We start from the raw sequence: 13,066 nt of genomic DNA, 5'->3' as shown, positions 1-13,066 counted from the left end.
AGAGCGAAAGAGAGGGAGCGATGGAGAAAGAGAGAGAGAGAGAGAGGGAGATAGAGAGAGAGAGAGAGCGATAGTGAAAGAGAGAGCGATACAGAAAGAGAGAGAAGGAGATCGAGAAAGAGAGAGAGCGGTACAGAAAGAGAGAGAGAGCAATAGAGAAAGAGAGAGAGCGATAGAGAAAGATAGAGAGAGCGATAGAGAAAGATAGAGAGAGCGATAGAGAAAGAGAGAGAGCGATACAGAAAGATAGAGAGAGCGATAGAGAAAGAGAGAGAGAGCGATAAAAAAGAGATAAAGAGAGAGAGCGATAAAGAAAGAGAGAAAGCGATACAGAAAGAGAGAGAGCGAAAGAGAGGGAGCGATGGAGAAAGAGAGAGAGAGAGAGAGAGGGAGATAGAGAGAGAGTGAGAGCGATAGTGAAAGAGAGAGCGATACAGAAAGAGAGAGAAGGAGATCGAGAAAGAGAGAGAGCGGTACAGAAAGAGAGAGAGAGCAATAGAGAAAGAGAGAGAAAGAAATAGAGAACGAGAGAGAACGAGAGAGAGAGAGTGCCCCGGGCTCGCTCTTATCGTGCGTTGTCGTCGCGCGTGTTCAATTTTCCAAGTAAATCTCGCAATCAAGTAAACATCTATTCCCTATTTTTTGGGTCTTTACTAGCCTCAATTCTGACCCATGCACCGCAAGCTATTACATCCCTCTTGCTCTGGGCATGAATCTGGATGGAACGAACGCTCCCTCTCTCTTTTTTAGGGGGGAAGGGGAGGGCGGCCGAAATTATGAAAATAAATCAGACAAGATCGTACCCAAATGTATTATTTTATAGACGAGAGAACGAGAGGGATGCTCCCTCGGGATGTCAGTGCTTCTTCAACAAGCCCTGGGCCAGCTTCATGTAGTCCCCGTAGCCTCCGCCGCCTCCAGACTGAGAGTGGGTGCCGGGCGGAGCCTGGGCGTGAGCGGCGTTACCGGCGGCGCCGCCATGATGAGGAGCAGGTTGTCCATGAGCGGCAGGAGCGGCGTGCGAAGATTGGTAGGTGCGCAGATAACTCTCGGCCTTCTCCGCGCATTTCCCCGCGCTCTTTCCCTCCAGCTTGCCGTAGTGGGTTGCGGCGTCTAAGATGTTGGCGGCGGCGCCGGCGACCTTGCCCTTGTCTGCGCCGCCGGCGCCGTGGTTGAGGGTCGCTTTGGCGGCATCCCCGATCACCTTGGCGCTGGCGAGGAGATCGGCCTTACTGGGCGGAGCCTTGTGGGGCTGAGCAGGATTCATGGCCAGGGAGGGGACTGGACAATATCTCGACGACTTTTCAGTTCCAAATCCGAGACGAGGATAAAGATACTTGCGTTCGTCTCTGCGGCACGTACTTAAATCTCCTTCCGGTTCCGTGTTCCTGTTGGGTCAGTGGTTAACGTCGGCCGTTGACTTTCTCCAGCGTTCGATAGTGAACACGTGTTGCAGGCGCGTTCCTTGATGGCTCGTCCACAGGAGGCTTGCGCATCGCATATTCTTTAACGCGCTCCCACCGGACCGACCCGTGACCCTCGGTCCGCTTTTTGGGGCGGGCCGTCGTTTGGGTCCGGTTGCCGCCGGGCCTTCGGTCCGAGCGAGAGGGACCGCATATACAAATGGAATTTTTGATGATTTTTGCCCATCTCTCCCCTCTCTCTCATTGCTTCGAAGAGAAGGAAAATCATATCGGTCTCTCTATCCCTTTGCTTGATTCTTTTTGCCTCGACAAAGTCTTATCATCCGCATGTCTCATGGTTGACCTTAAACTAGGGTAATAAAGAATTTATTTATCAAGTGGATGGAGATTTCTTGGATATCTTTTTATTTGATCGAGCTTTCTGGGATCTGCAGGTCGTTCGCCTGGCGCTTACCATGAAATTCTGGCATCTTGGAACGATGACGCATACGGCCTTCAACCACGCGAAACTCGGGATAATTATTTCATTTGAATTTTAGAGGATCAGTGTTCTGTCAAAAGGTCCTCCCCATTACTCGACATAACCGGTAATATAATGAAGATTTCTGAACATCTTGGGAAATTTAGATGGAAACAACCCCAACTTTATTGTAGGGATCTGTGAATTGGTGTGAGTACCATTTTGCTTTTAAAGTGAACGCTTGAACTGAAAATAATTCATCAAAATTCGTGGGGACTGCCATAAAATACATAGAAACTCCAATAGTCAAGAAATCAATAATTTTAAACAGTAGGCAATAGCATGCTTGATTTGTAAATAAAACCAGAGTTCAATACAGCTCCAACAATGCTAAAGAAATGCATATGGTGTATTTAGTTAGCATCTTGCATGTGCCTAAGTAATGAATTGCCCTTAAACATTATATGCTTTCTCAAGCCCACTAGCTACTATATTAGTTCCTCCACCCTTTATGTGTCTTTGTATACATTGAATTTCAAGATAATTAACATTAATCCTAATACAAACTCAGAGAAGAGGACATTATGAATGTAAAATATTCAACCTTGTATACTACATGGATCTAATCGGGCTCAATATTATTCACAAAAAATATTCAGATTTCATCTGCATCATGCCTCACACAGTTTCTATCACCTGATCTTCATTCACCATGTGGTCATATCATTGCTTTATACAGAGAGCTATCACATATCATAATTATGATGGTTGTCCAAGGCATCTCAATATATCACTTGTCCCATGTACCCATGTTTTCAGAAATCATTATATCACTGTTTTTTTCTTAAATATGTGATCGCGTTCTATGGTGTAATGACATCTTCATCTTGACTCTTATTTTTTATTTTGGATTACTATTCATTACATGACTAGTATATTTTATGGTTTTATTAATGAAGAAATTAACGCACTATGCCTATATATTTAGGTTCTAATTTAAAGACAGAATTATTGTTCTGTTATCAATGTGTTATTGTGGGGATCACTTCAACCCACTCAGATACATAATCCATAAAATCAGAACATATTTATGCCCCTATGATGGCAGAAAGGTCCTATTAAATCAATTCCTCATAATTCAAATATTTATATTTCAATGATTGGTTTTAGTGGCATAGCATCATGATTGAAATATATGTGAACGACAAGCCAATAATACATTTCATATCTTGTTCCATGTTCATTAATACAATTGTATCCATTATAGTGCATATTGAATGCGTATAATGAAGTCCATGAATCTATAATCCAACTTTGTAAAGTCTGATGATGTGATATTAGAGAAATCACTGCGGATAGATAGTGGGGGGCCTTTAGTGGAAAGAGTTCACTGAATCGACACATACGAATCCTTAAATGGTAGAAGACTGAATTTTCAATTAGGTTAATTCACATCATGGTTGTGTAAGTGGACCTTAGAATTTAGATCCCAAAGATGCTTTGTGGGCATAAGTTTATACTTTCACTATGACCTATGATTCCTAATCACTAAATTCAAAATAATCTTAGTTCGGGTGAAGCGCAAAGTTTACAAAAATGGTTGACTGGTCAAGATATGATTCTCCATCCTTGATATAAGTATAGATATCTTAAGGAAGATGATGCGACGAAGTCCTCAGCCAAGATAATGAAACATCAGAGAAGAGTTGTCTAGTGATATCTTAAGGGTTTGAGAGTTGACTATACCCTAAGTCATCCTAGGAGGTCAAGTGGAGGAGGGACTAGATGCACATGAAAATCGATGACGAACATATTCCATCAGTGAGTCGATAAATAGTCCTTTGTACCTTCTAGAGCTCGAGGAGTAGCTTGCATCCCATGGGGTGGCTGATGGAAATATAAGTGGCATAATAGCCAAAATCACTATTAAACATGTAATTCTATATCATTAATGAATGCAATGGAAGTTTACTTATTCATTATTGAGTTTATTGATGATGGAGCTCTAGGATTAATGTGGAGATCAAATGAGTTGACATGAGATGTCAACGCAGGAATTATTAGATCTTAATCACACAACCTTAAACTTGTTCCCATTGTTGGATTATTGAGAAGGGCATCAATAAATCCTGATAGAATAGCATCACTTGATCCAACTCACTAGGTGAGTATGATTGATCCTTTAAGTCATTGGTGTGGACACACATAGGACAAGTGGTGGGTGCTCTTCAAGAAAGAGTTCACTGAGCTGATGTAAAGGTGAATCGCTGAGTGGTGGTTAAACTAAGATGTCAATCAGAATTATTCACATGTCGTAGTTATGATTGTGATCCTTTGACCTGAATCATCAAAGACATCTTGTGAGAGTGATAACACCCTAATTTCTGTCTTTATTTCATGTTATTAGCACAATTTTATGCATTTAAAGAGCTTAAAATGGGGTTGTTATCATATATTCACATGAAAATAGTGTATTCAAGTGATTTCTGATTTTTCCCTAATTTTCTGTTAATTCTATGAATTTTAAAGGATTTATTGAAGCTCGAAATAATTATTTTTGAATGAAAATGGCATATTTAATATTTTATTTTGACATTTATCAGCATGGGAATGAATCAGTGAATTTTCTAGAAATTTTTAAACTTTTTTACAAATTTTTAGGATTTTTCTGAGATTTATTTGAAGAGGAAATGTATTTATTTCAAGGAAAAAAAGTATATTTATAATAGAAAAAAAGTATTTTTATTATTTTCGAACTTTCAAGGGTCTTCTTGCGAACTTTCGTTGCAAAAAGACCCTGAAAACAGCTCTCGGTCGCCACTACAGGCGTAAAGATCCAATTTAAAATTTTACAGGGTTTTACTGCAATTTTTAATATATATTTTTAATGTTTTTAGGAGAAATCGGAGGAGAGAGAGTGCGCCAGGGGCATATACGCAATTACTTTTGGGCGGCGTCCAAAAGCAATTCCAAGCTTTTTAAGGACTTTTCTGCAAAAAGGAGGATTCAAAATGCGCCAGCCAATGAGAGAGCGACACGTCATTGCGTGTTTAAAAACGAAATTAATAAATAAATAAAATTTAAATCCAATGGATTAAATTGGTTTAAAATCGATTTATTAATAACTTTTGATCCTGAAGTCCGATTGAGATGATTGTTTTATGGATTTGTTCGTCTTGATCCCCTCTTTCTATCTGTACGGTTGGATCATTCAGAGCCGGCCCACATTGATAGATAAATATTAAGTACTAAACGGGGGTAAAATGGTAATTTTTACCATATAACCTAAGTATAAAAGCTAAATTTCGAGATGGGGAGCTTATTCTTGATGGTTCTCTATCACAGCTGCAAGACAGAGAGGAGTCTCACCCTGGATCAAGTTATCTGGTACTTTTTCCTTGATTGTATTTGGATTGTGCATTTTGAATGAGATTAGTTCAATTTCTTGTTTCTTCTTCTTGGTTTTGATCTGAAATTCTAAATCGCTTGGCTTGAGCGGCATGTACAAGCCCTGATTAGGATTGAGAGGAGAATTTGAGGGATTCAACTAAGCATTCAACTGCATTCCAAAGAAAAACTCTAAAAAATTAGTTTTGATTCTTAGGAGATTAAATTACCCCCATTTCAGTTCTGAATTATCAAAGTTGCAAAAACAAACCAAAATCAAATTAAAAATTCCCTTTTAACCTCTCTAATTGACCTCTTGGATCCTTTTATTAGGATCAAAGAAGCCAATTTAGAGCTCCACATTTCTTCTATTCATCTCAAACTCTTCTACCCCCCTTTCTAAATTCTCATCTAATTAGGGTGACTTGATCCTCATTGAAGATCAAATTCAGTTTAATCAGAGTGAAACGACCAATACAATCACCAAATCGAATTCCTTACTAGCTTCCCTTGGACGACACTCGTACTTATCAGTATATGTCTTAAGTGGAGTTCTTATAAATTTTATTGCATAAGCCAAAATCCACAACGACAAGGGCTAAAAATTGCACATTTTTTACCCCTATTTTCGGCTTATCAGAGAGCAAGGGAGTACTTTGACCATAGTAAATGACTTCTTATCAAAGGAGTTCAACTGCTATGTGTTGGGTGCATCAACAATCTCATGGAGATGATTGAATGAATTTGAGGGAATTTTCCATCCCTATCAAAAGGGGTATTGACTCATGGAAGAGAATGCTTTAACAAACCCTGGCCAGGGTAGTGATTGATTCAAAGAGAAATATTTCTCTTACGATGAGACACAACACTAATCATTAGTACAATCCTATGATGGAATTGGGATTTGATGGTTAGCCATATCCCAAGGATCATTAGGGAGTCATAAGATGGATAAGGGATTATCCAATCATGGGAACTATGACTGGCAGGTTCCATGAAGTGAGATATCATCTCCTTTGTATTTCCAAGGACAAAGGTGTAGCTTGGCACCCTCACTTGTTGGAAGCCATCCTAGTCCATAGGATTAGTTGGACCATCAATTATAGTTCATGATGATGATAATAGTTGATGATTGGACAAACAAGTGTTGTTATGTTCAAATGGCATTTAACTTGGTTGTACATGGGCCTAGAGGGTCACACACAAATAAGGCATGAGAATCTATGGGATATTATCTAGGGTAATGATCCATTGGAGAAATGTGATTTCTTAAATGGAAGCCCAAGAGTATATGGGCCCAATATAATTAGGGTAATGAGATTTCCCTAAATGGACCCCTATATAAGGTTAAGAGAGGGGCAAATTTTAGTTCACCCATGCGAGACCTAACTTGCCCCCCTCTTGAGCTTTCCTCTCCTCTCACTAGCTTGAGAGTCTTGAATCTTCCACAAGAGAGTCTTGGATGGTGAGGAGATCATCTAGGCTCTCTAGCAGAGATAAAGAGGAGTCCCAAAGCGTATCTACTAGTGTGGATACTTCTGGAGGACGTCAAGAGAGCCGTCTTGATCACACTTTGTCAAGAATAAGCCCTGCTAGAAAGGTTCAATGTTTTGAGTGAAGTTTAATTTTAAGAAATTTTATTCTGCTGCATGTCATGCATTTTTGCATAGAGGAGAACAATCAAATCCAATTGGCGACTCAACCTGTCAATTGGGTTAAATTGATCTGAATTTAATTAATCTATATTACGATATACATAATTATTTTAGAAGGCCAATAAAGGTTATTGTGCCACTAAGGGTTTTTTGAACTTAATCCATTAAATTTATTTATCCCTTAGTGTTAAGTAAGGGGTCTAACCCTAGGAAGGCGATAGGGAAATTCTATTTTCATCAGATTAGGGATTATCACTCTAGGTTTTAACAGATATATATATTTCTTATTTTAACATATTCTATGATTAGTTAGCAATTCTCGATAATAATTACTAACTAATCCCCTGCTAGACTGTTTAGGTATTCAATTGATCCAAATTTTCATGATATGAGCTTCAATAAAATCTAGATCAATAGGTTCTCGTTAATCATGATGGATATTATGTGGCCGTCAAGCCAATCACACTACCATGTATATTTAAGTTCATTGAACAAAATATTTACATTCATTATTATTCCGTGTGATGTTTATAATAAAGTCCAAGAATACATGCAATGACTCAGTGAATTATGATGAGATCATAATACAGTGATCCCCAGTCTTTAAACATGTATTCTAAATATTCCTATTTGAGGATAGTCGAGTTGGACATCGAATTATCAAGATAGAATAACACTAGCTGATCCTACTTATTCGATAAGTATAGCTGATCATGTGGCTGTTAGTGTGGCAACACTAAGGACAGATAGTGGGTGCTCTTTGGAGAAAGAGTTCACTGAGTTGATCCGTATGAATCCCTGAATGATATTATACCTAAACGTCAATCAGGTTGATTCAAGTCACGGTTGTATAAGTGATCCACTGACCTGAGGCACCAAGGACATCTCGTGAGTGGACGACTACATTTTGAGTATGACATGCGAGCCTCTAATCATGGGATTCAAATAGGTTATATATTGGATGTAGTAAGAAGCTTACGGAGATGATTGAGTGGTCAAGATGTGATCATCCGCCCTCGGTATAAGAGGAGATTGACTCGAGGAAGACGATGCAGGAATAATCCCTGGTCAGGGTAGTGAGGATATTGGAGAAGGCGTTCTCCAATGATCCCCATTACGCATCAGTACTGATCGAATGATGGATTAGGGTTTGACAATAAATCATGCTCTAAGTCATTTGAGAGTCTCGCGCAGATGATGGATTATACATATACGGTAACCGATGACGGTAAAGGTTCCATGAGAGAGTTCGAGAATACTCGGTATCTTCTAGAGCACGAGGTGTAGCTTGGCACCCCACGGGCTGGAAACTTAACCTGTCAATTGGGTTAAATCGATCCTTATTTAATTAATCTATATGTTGATATAGTTAATTAAAAAGGTTGGTCAATAAATGTTATTGGGACATTTAAGTTATTAACTAGAACAATACATGGGCCTAGAGGGTCACACGCACAAGGTCCTTAGGGCATTGGTGGATATATTTTTCTTTGGCGGGTTTTTGAGAAAAACCTTAAGTGAAATATAAAGAGGGAAAGGGGTCTCATTTGAAGCACCCATGCAAGTTTCATTTCAGAGCCCCTCCCCTCTCCACTCTCTTCTACACTCATCCAAGGAAGAGTGTCTTCATGGTGAGGAGATCTTCAAGATTCTCAAGAAGTGAAGAAGAAGACGTGGAGATCCAAGCACCGAGTGATTGCGTGGATACTTCTAGAGTTCGGACGCGTGAACGGCTTCAGAACGATCTCGGAGTGGCAAAGTCAAGGGTGGAACAAGTTCCCCAAAAGGTACTACAAATGTTTTGTTTTATAGATCGATTGCGAATTGATCAACCACACTTCCGCACCCATGGAACACATTTTTCCATGGATGAACCAAAGCACAGAACCCAACAAATCATGCTTTTGCTCATTTATTTAACACAAATACGTAATTCAACTTGACTAATGTTTTTGGAGTTTTTTAGTTAATTGTGAAATCCAGTTCAATTTCATTGTAAATTTGAATTGGAAATGGTAGAGAAAAGATAGTAAATCATATTTGATTTATTACCAAATTTTTGTAAAGTCCAATTCAAATTTTCCATGGATTTAGTGTTAAGAATGCTTCATTAAATTTTTATTCCACCTTATTTAATTTGAAATTGTGAAGATGTCCTAAATTAGCAAATCACAAATACAATTCACGATTTGCTAATTTAAGAAACAAGATATTAAATTGGATAAATTAAGGTATGAATATGATTCGAAATCGTTAATTGAGAACCAAGGGATACTAACTGCATTAAAAACAAGCTAAATTTTACTTATTAAGGTAATTAAAATCAAGATTTGGGAAAACGGCGAACGTGAATGGAATTACGAAATTGAGAAAATTGAATGAGAATTCTATTGTAAAATGCATACATAATAGGCCTAGAGGTACCAGAGATATCAGAGAATTGATATGGGCGAATTCCGCGCAATGAAGACCCCGATTTCAATAATTTTTTGCTTGAATTTGGGGGAAGAATGCGGCGACAGATCTGCAAAATTGGGTCCAAATCGAGCTCCAATCCACTCCAGGTTGATTCTTGAGTCTTCAAGGAATCTAGGGCTTCCTTCCTTGAGCTTAAAAATCAAGAATAGATCTAAAATTTTTGTTTTCCCCCTTTTATTGCTGCGGAATTGAAAGAACTTGTTCACGTGCAGGGTGCACGAAGGCTTCGGATTGGGCAATGTGGCGTCGTGCACACGGAAAATCGTGCGTGTGAAACACACAGAAGAGAGAATATGATTATGTTTAGATCTCTCTTCCGATTGGTCCACGACACGCCGCACCGAATCGAGTTAAGTTGATTGAAATTGGTCCACGTCGTGCCGCGTGTGCTGCGCACCATGCTGCACGTGGTGTGCGATGCGCACGACTGTGTGTGCGTGTCATGCACCGAATCCCAATCGCGTCTTCTGACTCGTCGACGCTCTCCTCGGTGCATTTCCCTGCGCACTTAGCACCCTTTTAGTGATTAAACTAGCCCAATAAGGGCCAGTTTAAATAAAAAATGTTTTTATTAACAAAACAATTGAAATAAATTCTAAAAAATGTTTATTAATGCCTAAAATTGATTTTATTAATTTTTTAAATCTGTTTTATTTCTTTAATATCTTTTTATTTATAGAAATAGGGCAATTAAACATTTAACTTCTTTTAAAGTTCATTTTAAAAACACTTAAAATGTATAAATTGACCTAATTATTTATCCAAAGTGTCCTTTGACTTGAAATTTAAGAAAATACTTATTTTGACCTAAAATCATGATAACATGCATTAAAAACTAATTTTTTCAGCATTAAAATTCTAAAAATATGATGAAATTATCACTTTATTAGCTCTTATTTTCATGTTATCAAGGGTCATACACAAATGTTCTTTTGGATGTCAAAAGATATGCTTAAAGTTTGGGGGTTTTTATTAAAAATACTCACTTAGTATTGAGAGGAGAGGGGCCTAAAATAAATTTATCTAGGCTTAAATTGTTCAGGGCTCTGCCCTTTATTCTCCTTTCCATTCCTGATGTGATGGAGACAAAATAATGATGATGACAAAGGGTGAACAAAGCGTGTCACGGGGAAGGAGGAGATTAAAAGTGACAATCCTCAAATAAATGCTTATAAAGGCTGCACACTTGAGCAGCTTTACATGTCTCACGTGACGATAAAAGAAATTACAAATACAATCCATGCCCAAGTAATTTGGTTCATCATTTTGTACATGTTGTTTGGATCTTGCCATTTCCCTTGTGACTTGCTCTAAGTTTTCATCCATATCACGACCTTAGAACTTTATTTTTTAAGATTCACCCATCTTTAGGAATTTTTCACAAAAAATAAATGAATCTCAACATAAATTAAGTAAAAAGAAACCACACTAAAGAGCTTTAAAAGCAGTAACTTTTTAAGACAAATGTTTGCCACAAAAAAGATTTAGTACTGATGCATTTGAAAATCATTGGAGAACTCTTCTCCAATATTGCATTAGGTTGGCCAAGGACTTTATTGCATCGTCTTCCTTGAGCTGTCACCTCTTACTCCGAGGCGGGCGATCCTATCTTTACCACTCAATTATCTTCATGAACTTCTTCATGCACCCAAACTAAGACCATGGAATCCCATGGTTCTTCCTCTCTCTCTCTCTCCCTCCCTCTCCCTCTCTCTTCTAGTCTTACTCTCTCTCATTCGCTCTCCATCCCTCGCTCCCTCTTTCCATTGCTCCCATTCTCATTCTCTTCCACTCATTTTCTTTCCCTCTATCCCTCTCTCTATCTCGTTATCTCCCCCTCTCTCTCACCTTCACTCCCGATCACCCTCTCCTCCTCTCTCTATCTCGTTCTCTCCCTCTCTCTCCCGCTCTCCCTCTCTCTCAACCTCTCTCCCAATCTCCCTCCCTCCCCACCTCTCTCTATCTCGTTCTCTCCTTCCCTCTCCCGCTCTTCCTCTCTCTCACCCTCTCTCCCGCTCTCCCTCCCCACCTCTCTCTATCTCGTTCTCTCCCTCTCTCCTGCTCTCTCTCTCATCCTCTCTCCTGCTCTACCACTCTCTCACCCTCTCTCCTGATCTCCCTCCCCACCTCTCTCTATATTGTTCTCTCCCTCTCTCCTGCTCTCTCTCACCCTCTCTCCCCCTCTCCCTCTCCACTAGGGTTTGCCCAACCGATATCCATCCGATATCCGATATTGGAGAACCGATATCCGATATCCAGCAGAAAACTGGGACGGTGTCTGATATCGGATATCGGATATTGGTCGATATCCGTCCTTTAGTTGAAGACGGATATCGATATCGGATATCAGGGGGGTGAGGACGAAACGGGTATTGGATACCGGATATCGAATTTTGATATCCGGGTATCGGAACTTGTATCAGGATATCGATATCGGTATCGACAGTAAGAAATATGTTTTTTCATATCAATCAATGACTTATGTACATCAGCGTTTAATGGTTTTAATGTATTTTCAATCTCAGTTAAATATATAGAGTGCAAAACTTTTATTCTCTTCCATATGGGATAACGGGATTCGAAGTTTAATGTAAACTCAGAATCCCGTTATCCCACATGGAAGAAATTATAAATCTTTATATGTATATATTAAATGAGTCCGACTATACATTAAATGGTAAAACTAATATTTAATCTATACTCGCTGTATTTAATGGCCCTTACATTTGTTCATTATTTAATACAATATCACATTGTCCAATAAATAGAAGTGAAAATTTATGTTTTCTTCCATATGGGATAAAGGGATTCGGAGTTTAATACCAAACCCGAATCTTGTTATCCCATATGGAAGAAATTGAAAATATTTGGCTGTAGATATTAACGAGATGTGTAATCATTCAGAAAGCTCTCTTATTACTCTCTTGCCCATGATAATACAATTAAATTGCTGAATATTTTGTTAGTTAATAATATTTTAAAGTATCCTTTTGATGTGGATATCAAAATCCGATATCCACACCCGATATCCGATGTCGTCATCCCGATACCCGATATCCCCCTTGAGACGGAGGCGGATGACGACATCGACACAGATATCGGTATCCGATATCGGCACTATAGCAACCGATATCCGATACCGCTATCCGGTATCCAGATATAAAAAAAAATGGATACCGGAAATTCCCTTTCCGGTATCCGATACAGCATCCGTCCCGATACCGGCATCCGGTACCAGTATCTAGACGGGCGAACACTACTCTCCACCTCTCTCTATCTCGTTCTCTCCCTCTTTCTCTCACCCTCTCTCCCGCTCTCCCTCTCCTCTTTCTCTCTCTCTCACTCCTTCAACACGCTCTCCCTCTCCTATTGTCTCCCTCTCTCTCAAGTCCCTATCTCCCGCTCCTCCTCTCTCCCTCTCTCGCAAGGCCATCTCACTCTCACCTTCTCTTCCTCTCTCCCTCTCTCTGTCTCACCCGCTCTCCTGCTCTCCCTCTCCTCTCTCTCAAGGACCTCTCTCCTTCTCTCTTCCCCTCTCTCTCAAACTCTCTCCTGCTCTCCCGCTCCTCCTCTCTCCCTCTCTCTCAAGCCCTCTCGTTCTCTCTCCCGCTCTCTGTCACTCCCTCTCTCTCCCTTTCTTTGTCACCCTCTCTCCTGCTCTT

At 39.6% G+C, this 13,066-nt stretch overlaps 1 pseudogene; it reads right to left on the bottom strand.

The window, feature by feature from the left end:
• Positions 1-774: 774 nt before the first annotated feature.
• Positions 775-1,348, bottom strand: LOC144702219 (nodulin-related protein 1 pseudogene; annotated as a pseudogene).
• Between the last annotated feature and the right edge of the window lie 11,718 nt (positions 1,349-13,066).

This window comes from Wolffia australiana, chromosome 4, assembly GCF_029677425.1.
Source record: "Wolffia australiana isolate 7733 chromosome 4, ASM2967742v1".
NCBI lineage: Eukaryota > Viridiplantae > Streptophyta > Magnoliopsida > Alismatales > Araceae > Wolffia > Wolffia australiana.
Note: the sequence above shows the minus strand (reverse complement) of the source record. Positions and strands in the feature narration are given on the sequence as shown.